The 15,961-nt window shown below is 49.1% G+C and overlaps 1 protein-coding gene across 2 annotated transcripts in view; it reads left to right on the forward strand.

The window, feature by feature from the left end:
* The first annotated feature begins 11,251 nt into the window (after positions 1-11,251).
* CTCF (CCCTC-binding factor) overlaps positions 11,252-15,961 on the forward strand; it is a 74,149-nt gene continuing 69,439 nt past the window's right edge. The window contains exon 1 of one of the 2 annotated variants that reach the window (XM_002826547.6): positions 11,252-11,451. The gene's annotated coding sequence lies outside the window, so the exon portion shown is untranslated. The remainder of the gene's footprint in view (positions 11,452-15,961) is intronic. The other variant, XM_054534972.2, reaches the window with a different exon arrangement.

Below are 15,961 nucleotides of genomic sequence, written 5' to 3' on the forward strand. Positions count from 1 at the left end.
TTGAACTCCTGGGCTCAAGGGATCCTCCTGCTTCAGCCTACCAAGTAGCTGGAACTATAGGCACACACCACTATGCCCTGCTAAAGAGGTGGTCTCACTGTGTTGCCCAGGCTGGCCTCAAGTGATCCTTCCATCTTGGCCTTCTAAAGTGCTGGGATCACAGGTATGAGGCATCACACCCAGCCTTTTTATTTTTATTTATTTTTTTTAAGCAGCTCTTTTTAAGATTTAGCGCACATACCATGCAATTCAACCATTTAAAGTGTACAATTTGGCCAGGTGCAGTGGCTCATGCCTATAATCCCAGCACTTTTGGAGGCCAAGGCAGGTGGACCACCTGAGGTCAGGAGTTCCAGACCAGCCTGACCAACATGGTGAAACCCCATGTTGTCTCTACTTAAAAAATACAAAAATTAGCTGGGCATGGTAGTGGATGCTTCTAATCCCAGCTACTTGGGAGGCTGAGGCAGAAGAATCTCTTGAACCCGGGAGGCAGAGGTTGAAATGAGTTAGATCATGCCACTGCACTCCAACCTAGGTGAAGAGTGAGACTCCGTCTCAAAAAAATAAATAAATACTTAAAGTGTACAATTCAATGGCTTTTAGTATATTCAGAGTTGCACAGCCATCACCACAATTTTAGAACATTTTCATCAACCCAAAAAGAAACCCTGCACCCCTTAGCTGTCATCCCTGCGCTTCCGTATTCTCCTCCCTACCCCCAGGCAACCACTAATCTACTTTCTGTCTCTACAGATTTGTCTATTCTGGATATGTCTTACAAATGAAATCAGGTTAGGGCTTTCCAACTTACCCAGTTCTAAGATTCACCTGAGAACTTCCCTGGAGATTCCAATTCAGCAGGTCTGGCGTGGGGCCAGCCAATTCTCTATTTGTTCAGGCTGCATCTGCCTTTGCTATGCCCAGCACCCAAGGCCAGATACACAGTAAGTGGTCCAGAAATATCTTCTGATGAATACCTCTAAAACCTGTCTCTAGCTCTGGTTTCCCTTAAATACACCTCCCCAACTGATGGCCTTGTCTTATGTCAAAAGCAACCTGAAAAGCACTTTGAGTGTGAAAGTACCATATGTTCAGTGTGGAAGAAGCCTGGAAACTCAGAAACACTCTCCCTAGTCCCCCCATGGGGCATAGCGCTTTAGAATGCACTTTCACCACCAGGATCCCAATTAAGGAATGGAACAGAAGCCTGAGGAGGGGACAACAGAGGGAGGGAGGACTGAGGTCAGACTGGTGGAGGAAGCAAGCAAGCTGAATCCCAGGGGCCAGAGGGGGCAGTTGGAGATGAGGCTGAGTGGGTGAGCAGGGGCTTGGTCATGGGAGGCCTTGTGGAGTGGCTGAGGAGTTTGGAATTTATCCCAGGGTACTGGGGAGCCACCCGTGGGCTTGAAGCAGGGGGCTTTTGTGATCACGTGTGTGCTTTGGGAAGGTCACTCTGGCAGCTGTGAGAGGGAGGAGGCTGGAAGCAGGGAGGAGCCTGCAGTTACATTAGAAGAAGCAAGAGTCTGGGCCTGGTGGCTCATGCTTATAATCCCAGCACTTTGGGAGGCTGAAGCAGGTGGATTGCTTGAGCTCAGGAGTTCGAGACCAGCCTGGGCAACATGGCAAAACCCCATCTCTACAAAAAATACAAAAATTAGCTGGGCATAGTGGTGTGCACCTGTAGCATCAGCTACTGAGGAGGCTGAAGCAGGAGGATAACTTGAGCCCGGGAGGTCAGGGCTGCGTGAGCTGTGATTGCACCACTGCCTGATAGCCTGGGCAACAGAGTGAGACCCCATCTCAAAAAAAAAAAAAAAAAAAGAAGAAGAAGCAAGAGTAGCCTGGGCCAGAGTGGGTAAAGGCTAGAAGCTGAGCATGCGGTTTCATATGACTACTGTGATGTCCAGTGACCGCTCCATTCTTTCCACACCTGTAGCCTATACCTTTACACTTCCCTTTTCATCCTTGACTTTTAACTTCTAATACTAGAGGTTTAGTCTGATATTTCCACACTAATATAAAATGAAATAGAAGGCACTCGAGGGCTAGGGACATCCTCTATATATCTCTGATATTACCTAACCTCGAACATAGACCTGGGTCCTAAGCAGTTATTCAGGACATACTTATAGATTAATAAGTCATCACCTAAATACCTCTGCTGTCTGCCTGAGAGCCTGAAGTTTCCACAATTAAAGCCCTTCCAAGCCTGGGCAACATAGTGAGACCCTGTCTCTATAAATAATTTTTTTATTAGCCAGACTTGGTGGCATGTGCCTGTAGTCCTAGTGACTCAGGAGGATTGCTTGAGCCCAGGAGTTAAAGGCTGCAGTGAGCTATGATTACACCATTGCACTTCAGCCTGGGCGACAGAGTGAGATCCCATCTTTTTTTTTCTGAGACAGAGTCTCGCTCTGTCGCCTAGGCTGGACTGCAGTGGCGCAATCTCGGCTCACTGCAACCTCCACCTCCCAGGTTCAAGTGATTCCCCTGCCTCAGTCTCTGGAGTAGATGGGATGACAGGCACACGCCACCACACCCAGCTAATTTTTGTATTTTTAGTAGAGACGAGGTTTCACCATGTTGGTCAGGCTGGTCTCGAGCTCCTGACCTCGTGATCCACCCACCTTAGCCTCCCAAAGTGCTGGGATTATAGGCGTGAGCCACCACACCAAGCCTACAGTCCCCCATTTTTTATGGGGGATATGTTCCAAGCTCTCTGGTGGATGTCTGAAATCAAGGATAGTCCTGAACCCTATATATAGTATGTGTTATCAATCTGATAACTGAGATGGCTACTAAGTGGCTAATAGGTGGGTAGTGTATACAGCATGGGTATGCTGGACAATGGAACGGGTCACATTCCAGGCAGTATGCAGCAGGATGTTGTGAGACTTCACCACTCTACTCAGAATGGTGTGCAATTTGAAACTTATGAATTGTTTATTTCTGGAAGTTTCCATTTAGTATTTTCAGACTGCAGTTGACCATGGGTAACCAATAGCAGAAAATAGCAGAAAGTGAAGCTGTGAACAAGGGGGAGACTACTGTACTCATTCTGATTTTGCCAACAAGTTGCCGGACAACCCTGAGCAAGTGACTTCATTTCTGAATTTAGGACAAAACTGCCTGGCTCATCAAATAGAGCTGTGAGATCACTTGAAAAGGCAGACATGAAGGTGTTTTGCAAAATGAAAAATATAGAGATGGATTATAAAGGGTGATCCATGCATGTTTGGAAAAGTAAGTAACAGCATAGAAAACAAAATCAACTTCTAAAACATTGGATATAGGTCTAGCAACAGTCCTTTATACCTTAAAGAGCAGTCATTTGAGCTGAGAGGTAAAAAATAAATACGGCTGGCCGGGGTAACCCCAGCACTTTGGGAGGCTGAGGCGGGCAGATCACAAGGTCAGGAGATCAAGACCATCCTGGCTAACACGGTGAAACCCCATCTCTACTAAAAATACGAAAACATTAGCTGCGCATGGTGGCACATACCTGTAGTCCCAGCTACTCAGGAGGCTGAGGCAGGAGAATTGCTTGAACCTGAGAGGCAGAAGCTGCAGTGAGCTGAGATCTCGCCACTGCACTCCAGCCTGAGCGACAGAGCGAGACTCCACCTCAAAATAAATAAATAAATAAATAGGCCAGCGTGGCAGCTCACGCCTGTAATCCCAGCTCTTTGGGAGGCTGAGGTGGGCAGATCACATGAGGTTGGGAGTTCGAGATCAGCCTGACTAACATGGAGAAACCCCGTCTCTACTAAAAATACAAAATTAGCCGGCCATGGTGGTGCATGCCTGTAATCCCAGCTACTTGGGAGGCTGAGACAGGAGAATTGCTTGAACCCGGGAGGTGGAGGTTGTGGTGAGCCAAGATCATGCCATTGTACTCCAGCCTGGGCAACAAGAGCAAAACTCTGTCTCAAAAATAAATAAATAAATAAATAAATAAATAAATAAATAAGGCTTTCACAGGGGTCTGAAGAAAGCAGACATTAATAAGGAAAAAAACTCCTACAGTCTAGGCAGGAGATGATATGGAAGGATGAGTCTTCAAAATGTTAGAATAGGCCGGGCTTGGTGGCTCATGCCTGTAATCCCAGCACTTTGGGAGGCCAAGGCAGGCGGCTCGTGAGGTCAGGAGATTGAGACCAGCCTGGCCAACATGGTGAAACCCATCTCTACTAAAAATACAAAAATTAACTGGGCATGGTGGTGTGTGCCTGCAATCCCAGCAATTTGGGAGGTTCAGGCAGGAGAATCGCTTGAATCTGGGAGGCAGAGGTTGCAGTGAGCCAAGATTGCACCACTGCACTCCAGGCTGGGCAACAGAGCAAGACTCCATCTTGGGGACAAAAAAAAATTAAAATGTTAGAAGTGGTTAGGCTTGGCAGTTGATGTTGGTAGACAATAAAAGCTTTCCAAATGTCTTTAAAGGTTTAGCATCACTACTCTACACCCTCATCCAATGGTGTAAGATGACTCGCTGTCCCCTGAATACTCTTGTAGACTTTTATGCCTTTGATCATGGCTCTTCACATTACATGTCTTCGTGTCAACTTGTTAATGCCTTGCTAATCCTTTAGACCCAGCTGAAATGAGATACTCCTGGAGTGATTTACTCCTTTAGCTGTGAGCTCATTTCTTTTCACTATAACAGTTATTGCATTAATTTTTTGTGTGTTTGTTTTAACCAGTTTTACTAGTTAAATTTTGAGTCCAAGGGCAGGAAACACATCGTGAGTCATCTTTGAATCTCCAGTGCCTAGAACAGGAAGCTACACACAGCAAGTATTCAATAATTACTTGATGAGCTGCATCATGTCTCACACATGTTCTCAATAGGTATAGAGAAAACCAGAGTGTTCACATGTAACTTTAGGCCTTACCGCAAAGAGGGCAGGAAGATTCCCTGCTCATTATGTCTTAGAAAATCAATATGTCTCCCCTTCATTTGTTGATTATCTTGATTAAAGAGTTTTTTAAAAACCATGTAAATGATCATAATTATTGCAAGCTTTACAGGGGTAACAGGAGGAGCCAAGGAAGATCTTGGAAATACAACTGTTCTCCTGAGAATCATAGGATAATGATTTCTGGCCAGGTGCAGTGGCTCATGCCTGTAATCCCAGCACTTTGGGAGGCTGAGGTAGGAGGATTGCTTCACACCAGGAGTTCGAGACCAGCCAGGGCAACATAGTAAGACCCCCATCTCTACAAAAAACAAAAACCCTTAGCCGGGTGTGTTGGCACTCACCTATAGTCCCAGCAACTCAGAACGCTGAGGCAAAGGTTGCAGTGAGCAGAGTTCGCCACTGCACTCCACACTCCAGCCTGGGCGACAGTGGACAATGGGACCCTGTCTCCAAAAAAAAAAAAAGCTTTACTTGCATTTTCTTGTCTAATCCTTATGGCTGTATCAAGCACAATGATCATCCAATTTTATTTATTTTTTTGAGACAGAGTCTCCTCTGTCACCCAGGCTGGAGTGCAGTGGCACGATCTCGGCTCACTGCAACCCCTGCCTTCCAGGTTCAAGCAGTTCTCCCGCCTCAGCCTCCTGAGTAGCTGAGATTACAGGCACCCACTATCATACCTGGCTAATTTTTGTATTTTTGTAGAGACAGGGTTTCACCATGTTGGCTAGGCTGGCCTTGAACTCCTGACCATAGGTGATCCGCCTGCCTTGGCCTCCCAAAGTGCTGGGATTACAGGCATGAGCCACCACGCCCAACCTATCATCCCATTTTATAGAAGAGAAATCTATAGTTGAGTTGTTACTAATTCAACAGAGACCACACAGCTAATAAGAAACCAAGACTAGACTTGAATCCCGAACAATCTAATTCCAGCATCCAGAGAGGGTGACATTAAACATTTAAGTTACATAACTAACACTGCTTAATCTAATTAACTGCTCATCAAATATTTGTAGTAATTTGGCTTCCCCGAATGCTCTCCTATAGGGGATCAATATGGCTTTTGCCAGCACGAGGACACTGGTCCACTTGCCTGTTGTTAACAGCACTCTGCTTATCTAGCAAGCGCCTGTGCGCCTGACAAGTCCCCAAGGAAGGAATCTGCTCTTAGGGTACAAACCACATTGGGTTTCTGGTCCTGTATGTGAGGCTCAGGGCCAGATCTTTTTTTTTTTTTTGAGACAGTCTCGCTCTGTCGCCAGGCTGGAGTGCAGTGGTGCGATCTCGGCTCACTGCAACCTCCGCCTCCCAGGTTCAAGCGATTCTCCTGCCTCAGCCTCCTGAGTAGCTGCGATTACAGGCACACGCCACCATGCCCAGCTAATTTCTGTATTTTTAGTAGAGACGGGATTTCACCATGTTGGCCAGGATGGTCTCAATCTCTTGACCTAGTGATCCGCCCACCTCGGCCTCTGAAAGTGCTGGGATTACAGGCATGAGCCACCGCACCCAGCCTAGCCTTATTTTTATCACCTCAACTGTTTCACAGCCTGTCATCATATTTTCCCTCAGCTTGTTTCTTTCCAGCCTCAAACATTCTATCCCTTTTGTTTGGCCTTCTGTTCCTTCGTCTTTGGAGCTGACTCCATAAAGTAGGACACATCAAGATTTACCATAAAGACAAGAAAATATTTTGTTTGTTTATTTATTTTTGAGATGAAGTCTCGCTCTGTCACCCAGGCTGGTGTGCAGTGGCGCAATCTTGGCTCACTGCAACCTCCACCTCCCAGGTTCAAGCAATTCTCCTGCCTCAGCCTCCTGAGTAGCTGGGATTACAGGTGCGCCACCACGCCTGGCTAATTTTTATATTTTCAGTAGAGATGAGGTTTCATCATGTTGGCCAGGCTGGTCTCAAACTCCTGACCTCAGGTGATCCGCCTGCCTCGGCCTCCCACAGTGTGGGATTACAGGCGTGAGCCACTATGCCCAGCCAGAAAATATTTTTTCTTCCTTCCTTAGTGATCCTTGGCATTTTCTCAGCCCTATGTGAGAGCAGTACATAGGGTCCTTGTCTTCAGAAAGCAGGCTCCAAGGCCACTTGGACCCCATTCCTGGCTTTTGATGCCTCAGAGATCATAGAGTTATAAATATAATTAATATATAGTTGTAAATATAATCATAAATATAGTTGAGGTTTTTTTCCCTCTAAATCCACTGCCTCAGGCTGGGTGTGGTGGCTTACATCTGTAATCCCAAGACTTTGGGAGGCTGAGGTGGGCGGATCTCCTGAGATCAGGAGTTCAAGACCAGCCTGGCCAACATAGTGAAACCCTGTCTCCACCAAAAATACAAAAAATTAGCCAGGAGTGGTAGTGCACACCTGTAGTCCCAGCTACTCGGGAGGCTGAGGCATGAGAATTGCTTGAACCCAGGAAGCAGAAGTTGCAGGGAGCTGAGATCGAGCCACTGCATTCCAGCCTGGGCGACAGAGTGAGATTACATCTAAAAATAAAATAAAATAAAAAAATAAATCCACTGCTTCATATTTGCCTACATAAAAGCTTTAGAAGGTGTTCTTGCAGTCTACTCTTAAAGAAGATGGGGACAGGTGTGGTGGCTTACATCGCAGCACTTTGGAAGGCCAAGACAGGAGAATTGCTGGAGCCTGAGACCAGCCTGGGCAACACAGTGAGACCTCATCTCCACAAAAAGAAAACAAAAAACAAAAAACAAAAAACAACAACAACAAAAAAGGAAGATGATTTGAAGTAAAATCTTGAGAAAGCAAACTAATTAGCTTATTAATGTTACTAGAAAATCTAAAGTTTAAATGCAAGTCAGCTTTTAATTTTTTTTTTTATTTTTGAGACAATGTCTTGCTTTGTCACGCAGGCTGGAATGTAGTGGTGCAATCGGGGTTCACTGCAGCTTCAACCTCCTGGGCTCAAGTGATGCTCCTGCCTCAGCCTCCCAAGTAGCTGGGACTACAGGTGCACACCACCATGTTCAGCTAATTTTTTGTAGAGCTGGGCTTTTGCCATGTTACCCAGGCTAGTCTCAAACTCCTGGGCTCAAGCAATCCACCTACCTTGGCCTCCCAAAGTGCTGGGATTACAGGCATGAGCCACTGTGCCTGGCCTATTTTTTATTTTTTTGAGACAGGGTCTTGCTTCATCACCCAAGCTGGAGTACAGTGGCACACACATGGCTCCCTGTAGTCTCGACCTCCTGGGCTCAAGCGATCCTCCCACCTCAGCCTCCCAAGTAGCTGGGACTACAGTCATGCGCCACCACACTCAGCTAATTTTTAAATTTTTTGTATAAACAGGGTCTCCCTATGTGCATGTCAGCTTCGTTGTTTCTAGTACATAAGTTCCTAAGTATACCAGGAGCTATTTGGGCTGAGGAGAATGCAAAATTCGAATATTCCAGAGGCATCTGTTTGGTAATTTTCCTCTGAATTTGTCTTTTCTTTATGTCTGAGTCCTAATGTGTACATAAGAGGCAAATGGGATAACTTGGTTTTTAGAAAAAGAAGGGTCACGTGTAAATTTTTCAAATACTTCACACATTTCTAAAATAGTATCTAATGGTATAAGGTAAGTAACTGGGATTAAACATGAGAAAACCTGCCAGGCACGGTGAGTCACGCTTGTAATCCCAGCACTTTGGGAGGCCGAGGCGGGCGGATCACCTGAGGTTGGGAGTTCAAGACCAGCCTGACCAACATGGAGAAACCCCATCTCTACTAAAAATACAAAATTAGTCGGGGGTGGTGGCGCATGCCTGTAATCCCAGCTACTCAGGAGGCGGAGGCAGGAGAATCGCTTGAACCCAGGAGGCAGAGGTTGCGGTGAGCCGAGATCACACCATTGCCCTCCAGCCTGGGCGTTAAGAGTGAAACTCCATCTCAAAAAAAAAAAAAAAAAAAAAAAAGAAATGAGAAAAATTGGGTCCTAGTGTTGAGAAGCTGTACTATCCCTTTTCTTCATGTCTGTACCCAAGCAGCTGAATGTTGGAGAAAAACCAACACACTGGCCCAACTGGTTTACCTTTAACGTCATGATCACAAACCTCAGATGAGTACCCAATGCCACCAAGGCAATCCTGTTAAGGACTTGCCTTCCCTCTCCCCTGCACTTGCATCTGTCTTCACCTTTGTTGCCCTTATCATGAATGGAAGCATCCCTGTTCCTCTCCAAGGTCAACCCTCCCTGTTTCCTTATATCTTCTCATGGATTTCACTCCTATATGGGTCAAGCAAGCCTTCTCTCTCCTGGATCACCCATCTTTCTTCCCCACCGTATCACTCCCAACAGCACATAAACATGCTCTGGGAACCCTACCATCTTTTATTTTATTTATTATTATTTTTTGAGATGGAGTCCCGCTTTGTTGCCCAGGCTGGAGCGCTGTGGCCCAATCCTGGCTCTCTGCAACCTCTGCCTCCCGGGTTCAAGCAATTCTCCTGCCTCAGCCTCCCCAGTAGCTGGGATTACAGGCGCACGCCACCACACCCAGCTAATTTTTGTATTTTTAGTAGAGACGGGGTTTCACCACATTGGCCAGGCTGGTCTCAAACTCCTGACCTCAGGTGATCCACCTGCCTCGGCCTCCCAAAGTGCTAGGATAACAGGCGTGAGCCACTGCGCCCGGCCCCTACTATCTTTCAAAACATTTCTTCTTTCTATATCTGTCCCCAAACTTATCTGGTCCCTTCACAGCAAAAACTCTCTCAAATTGCATACATGTGCTGTCTCCATTTCCTCACTTTCCTGGTGACTCTTCAACCCATTCCAGTCAGGTCCACCTCCCTGATATACCCACGTGAATCAAGCCAAGGCCATCAGTGACATTCTCCAGTGACTTGCAAGGTAACCCAATCCAATAGCCACATCTCTGGCCCAAGTTTATCACACCGCTCAGCTGATGCCTCCTACCTGAAACCTTCTCTGCCCAGGGATTCCACAACTCAGTGCTAGCTTTCATGACTTCCTAGATGCTGCCTTTCAGACTCCTTCTCCACTACCCTCCCAATATTGGAGTGCCCCAGGATTTGGCCATGGAATTTCTCTTCACTCTTTCCTCCAAGCCAAGCCAGGGGTCGTAAACTGACAGCTCATCTGTGTGGCTTAATCAGCTCATGAAGTTTAAAAACATCTGATTCAGTTGCTAACATCTAAAAACTCTGGAGATTTGACATCTTAAAAGTACAGATTTTTTATTCCTTTAGGGGAAAAAAAAAGAGTATGTTATTGGGCCAGCATTCGCACAACAGAACGGTCAGCTAGATGGACCAGAAGCTGCTCCCTAGATGCTGGGTCCATTTGATATCTAAGGGAAGAGTCATATTCCCTGTAAGTACCAAAAAGCTCTCATCCCAGAGCCACCAGCTCCTTGCAATCAGTTCTTGGTCAACGTGACTGCAGGTTGGAAAGGGTCCGCAGGCGCCTCCTGGGGAGGGGTGGGACTGAAGGTCTCCGCCCACAGAGAACAGCTCTCCCGCAAAGACAAGAAATGCACGTTTCCACAGAATTACACAGCGTTAAATACAGAAACTCCTTTCAGTAAAAAGCGACTGCTATGAACGTGTTAAAGCATCAAGTCTGGTCTTCCGCCGCCTCTCCGGGCTGAGGTGGCCTGGGGACACCAAGAGGAGGCCCTCCCACTCTTCTCTCGCACCCGCTTTTAGGTGGCCCTCTTCTAGGGCGGAGACATCACCAAAAGCCGCTGAGCAAGGACAGCCCTTCCAGTCGTAGCTCGCGGGCACGGAGCTGGGAGCGCGCGGGAACCGACCCGGCCTTACTCGGTGGCGGGCAGCTGTAAGACGTTCGGAGGGCGGGTCGGGCCTGGCTGGGGCGGAGACTGGGCGGGGCCGGGCACGGGAGCCTCCTCAGCCCCACTGGCTTGCCCCGCGCGCGCTTCCTCCAGCCACCCCCACTTCCCCAACCCTGTACGGGTTCAGGGGGCCGGAGACAGCAGCTAGGGAATAAGGTCAAGCGGACTGGATCCGGCACCGCCCAGGGGCGGCGGCCTCCGCCCAGGAAGCCCCACCCAGCGGGAGCCAGGGCGCCGCGGCGCCGGTAGAGCCCACGCGCGACCCGGCGAGGGCGCGGGAGGGCGCGTGCGGCGTGACGACGCGACTCGCGGCGCGTCCCGTGACGCCATCGCGCCCGCTTTTGAAAGTTGGCGCCTGGGGCCGCCTCCCATGCTGCCCTGCGACAACCCCTCCCCTCACCTTTCCTCCCCCGCCCTCTACTCGCCGCCCGGCCGGCCCCCCCACCCGTCCCTTCCCTTATCAGCACCCGCGGCCCCGGCAGCGCCGACGCAGGCGCACTGCACCGCGCCGCCGCCATTTTGTGTCTGAGCCTGTGGAGCGATTAAACCGTGCGCGGAGCTGCTTCTTTGGCGGCAGCGGCGGCGGCGGTAGCCGGTGCGGACGCGCGGAGCTCGCCGGAGACGCCGGGTGGCCGGAGCCGTGGAGCGGCGGCGGAGCGGGCGCCGCGGGGGGTGTGGCGCGAAGGTAAGGGGGCCCGGGGTGGAGGAGGTTTCGCGGGCCGCCTCTAGGTGTCACGATGGGGCCGCTCCGGTCGGCGCTGGCTGCAGCCCGGCGCCAGCGCCGCCGCCGGGGGGTGTTTGTCTCCCTCTACCGTCCCTGCTGCGGCGCGGCCGCCGCCATTGCCCGTCGCCGCCGTGGCCCGGCCGCCCCCCCCACCCCCACGCCCGCCCGCCCGCCCGCTAGGCCTCCCTTCTGGCAGCGCGCTAGGCCTCGGGCGGCGGCAGAGGCAGAGGCCCGCGCGCCCGGCGACTCCATTTTCCTTCCTTTGTCTGCCCTCGAGGCCGGTTCTTGGCCGGCCGATCGCCCGGCCGCGGCCCGCCCTCTGTCCTGTGTCCTCCGCCCCTCCCGCGGCGGGTGGCCCCAGCTGAGACACTATCTCCGCGTCCCGGCTTCGGCGCCCGCCTAGCTTAAGGGTTCGAACCGACTGCCGCCGCGCGCCAAGCCAGATCCCGGTGCCGTATGGGTGTCGGGCCCTAGCCGTCGCGTCTCGGGCTGCCCCTCCTCCAGCCAGCCCCGTCCCCGGAACCTACCCTGCCGCCCTGCGTGCCTCCCCAGCTGCTTGGCTGCTCGGCGGTCGCTCCCAGTCCGCGCGTCGCCGCCGCTGGTCTTCGTCTCCGCCGAGTGGCGCAGGCGGCGCTGCAGCGGCTGAGAGCAGAGGGACCCCAGAGCTGCCGAGAGCTCCCTCTGCAAGGCTGGCTGAGCTGCTCGCACCTCTACGCTGCCTGAGCGGGCGGGGGGACGCGCGCTCGCCGCCCCCGCTGCGCCCCCAAACTTGCGCCCGGGCTCCTGGCCCGACCCGACCGGTGCGGGCCCCCCACGGTGGGCGAAAAAGATACGAGTTCCGCACCAAGTAGTTTTTATCCAGCCGGGTTCGAACTCCCCAGCCGAGTGATAGCAGCCTGACTTTGTGCGCTCAGAGATCTCAAAGGGACTGAAACTTAAGTTTCATTCTGATCTCAAGTGACGTGACAAATTTCTGAATTTGGGAGTATGGACTAAGTCCCTTGAGTTTCCCTCCCGCTTTAAAATGTCCTCACACTAACTTAGTACCTGATGCTTTAGGGCTAGGTGAAGGCGGTTCTGCCCCAGGATTGTGCAACTCGATCTAGAGCGCCAGTAGGGCAGAATGAGTTTATTCTTGACTCGACTGGTAATTTGCCCATACGATGAAATATGAGGGTTGATGTTGTAATTGAATCCTGGGTCACTTGCTGCAGATGGTTTATAAATATCTACACCTAATGTAACTACTGTTTAGTAGGAGACTTCCTGTAGCCCCGAGTTCAGCGTTAAGTAAACATTAGCATACGTAGTCTTCATTCTTTGAGTTTCGATCAACTAGGAAAGTTAAAAACCAAGTCCTCATAGGTGGGAAAGGAAGTTAAACAGAGCATATATTTAAATTTATTCGGTCCTTAAGTTTTCTTTCTTCACTAAAAAGCTTCCCGTTGAATTGCGGGACTCTTGCTTTTCCGTAAATATTCTAGTGCCTTAATATAGTTCAGTGCAGCAGTTGATGTATCATTTCGGGTTGTTTTGGAGAGAAGAAAGTCTGGATTAACATGTTTTTAGGAAGGAAGCTATGTTAAGTTTATGAAGAAATTAAACAGCCTGGTCCTAACCAAAGTTGTCCAGTCCACTGTATGTAATCTCAATCTGTAGCTCCTCACTGCAGTCCTCTTCGTAGGCACGCTTTCTGTGTCTCCTTTTGGAACCCTGCAAAATGTTCCTGCCACACCTCTTCCTCAATAAAATTGCATAGAGTAACTAAATGCAGTAGTGTTGATTGATAGTTAGACTTGGGAATAGAATCACCTTTAATTATCTAATATGTTAGTCCAACTGTGTAATTTATTGCATTCTTTTGTGACTTTGTTTTCCTTTTGAAATTGTGGTTAAGTAGCATGTTTTATTTATTTAAATAAGCTCAACATTGAGTTAAAAATTAAAATACAGCAGGTGTATAATCAAGCCAGGAGTAGAGCTTGTTTTCCTGGGTTAGTACTGTGCTCCATAGATCATATTTTGCTTGTTGGTTTGGTTGTTTCATATGCAGTCATCGGCTTCTTGGGTTTATACGTCATTTATGCTGTTTTAGTGGAATAGACCTTTTCCACACAGTTGCTATCCTTTGAAATTCCCATATGCCAGGAATCATACTTTGTTTGGTTTTTATTTAAAAACTAAATCTACAGAGAGAATAAATTGAGGATGAATTGATATGTTAGGGTAACCCACACTTTTTTTTTTATTTTTTTATTTTTTTATTTTTTGAGACGGAGTCTCATTCTGTCCCCTAGGCTGGAGTGGCAGTGGTGCGATCTCGGCTCACTGCAACCTCTGTCTCCCGGGTTCAAGCAATTCTCCTGTCTCTGCCTCCCAAGTAGCAGGAATTACAGGCCCGCGCCACCACGCCCGGCTAATTTTTGTATTTTTAGTAGAGACGGGTTTCACGATGTTGGCCAGGCTGGTCTCGAACTCCTGACCGCAGGTGATCCACCCGCCTCAGCCTCCCAGAGTGCTGGGATTACAGGCGTGAGCCATCCTGCCAGGCCAGGACCTGTTATTTAAATTAGTGATAGGAGGATGATTAAAACAGGAATGTTTGCCTGCATAAGAAAATACTGCCTATTTAAGAGTAGTTGTGGCTGGGCGCAGTGGCTCACGCCTGTAATCCCAGCACTTTGGGTGGCCGAGGCGGGCGAATCACGAGGTCAGGAGATCGAGACCATTCTGACTAACACGGTGAAACCCTGTCTCTACTAAAAATACAAAAAATTAGCCAGGCATGGTGGCACGCGCCGTAGTCCTGGCTATTAGGGAGGCTGAGACAGGAGAATGGCTCGAACCTAGAAGGCGGAGGTTGCAGTGAGCCGAGATTGTGCCACTGCACTCCAGCCTAGGCAACAGAGCGAGACTCCATCTCAAAAAAAAAAAAAGAGTAGTTGTAAAGGTTAATTTTATCGGGATCTATTCAACCTATGTAAGAATTTAGGAGGTGAAGTTGTCCTTAAGATGCATTCAAATTCTAAGAGCTTTAGGATTTTATTTTAAAGTACACATGCAAATGAGGGCACTCACCTGGGACTTCTGAATGGCTTGGGGAGTTCCTTGGTGGAAGCCACTTATGGCTGACTTAAGGCCCTGGGGAGGAATCCTGGGCAGAGCCTTGCAGGCTGGTGCCTCCTGGCCAAAAGTCACCTCTAGAGACTGCTTTTTTTGCTTCAGGGATGCTGCTGCTGTCACAGCCACTCCACATCATCTACATTATAGACTCCACCTAATTTTTTTAAACTAGACCATCTGTCTGCCTAATTTACCTGTCTTGGCTCCAGATGACTTGACTGTTTTGCCAAAAATTAGGCCCCTCTTCAAACAACTCAGATGCATTATGATTTAAAAAGAACAATAATGGCAAATAATGTATAACTTTGAAGACCATGGTTCTCAATTGATGTGATTTGTAGGTGGGACATGGTGGCTCACCCCTGTAATACCAGCACTTTGGGAGGCCGAGGCGGGCGGATCACCTGAGGTCAGGAGTTTGAGACCAGCCTGGCCAACATGGTGAGACCCCATCTTTACCAAAAACACAAAAATTAGCTGGGCATGGTGGCATGTGTCTGTTTCTGTAATCCCAGCTACTCAGGAGGCTGAGGCAGGAGAATCACTTGAACCCGGGAGGCGGAGGTTGCAGTGAGTCAAGATCGTGCCGTAGCACTCCAGCCTGGGTGACAGAGTGAGACTCTGTCTCAAAATTAAAAAAAAAAAAAAAAAAAAGATTAGTCTTACCACATTTGTTTTGTTGTTCTGGTGGGGTGTTTGTTTGTTTCTGAGACGGAGTCTCGCTCTGTTTCCCAGGCTAGAGTGCAAGGGCACGATCTCGGCTCACTGCAAGCTCCACCTCCCAGATTCACGCCATTCTCCTGCCTCAGCCTCCTGAGTAGCTGGGAGGACTACAAGGCGCCCGCCACCACGCCTGGCTAATTTTTTGTATTTTTAGTAGAGACGGGGTTTCACCGTGTTAGCAAGGATGGTTTCGATCTCCTGACCTGCCTGCCTCGGCCTCTCAAAGTGCTGGGATTACAGGCGTGAGCCACCGCGCCCGGCCTGTGGGGTTTGTTTTAAGACAGGGTCTTCCTCTTTTACCCAGGCTGGAGTGCAGTGGTGTGATCACAGCTCACTGCAGCCTCCACCTCCCTGGCTCAAATGATCTTGCCACCTCAGCCTCCTGGGTAGCTGGGACTAATTTTTTCTAGATACGGGGTTTTGTCATGTTGCCTAGGCTGGTCTCAAACTCGTGGGCTCAAGCAGTCTGTCTGCCTTGACCTCCCAAAGTGCTGGGATTAGGTGTGAGCCACCGTGTCCAGCCCATTTTTTTTAAACACCTGTAAACTTTCTGTAGTCTGTCTTCGTATCTTCCCTGCTAGTATCTTTGTGCATTTTCTCAGTGATTTAATATTTGAATGAAAAG

Source organism: Pongo abelii, chromosome 18 (genome assembly GCF_028885655.2).
Source record: "Pongo abelii isolate AG06213 chromosome 18, NHGRI_mPonAbe1-v2.0_pri, whole genome shotgun sequence".
Classification (NCBI taxonomy): domain Eukaryota; kingdom Metazoa; phylum Chordata; class Mammalia; order Primates; family Hominidae; genus Pongo; species Pongo abelii.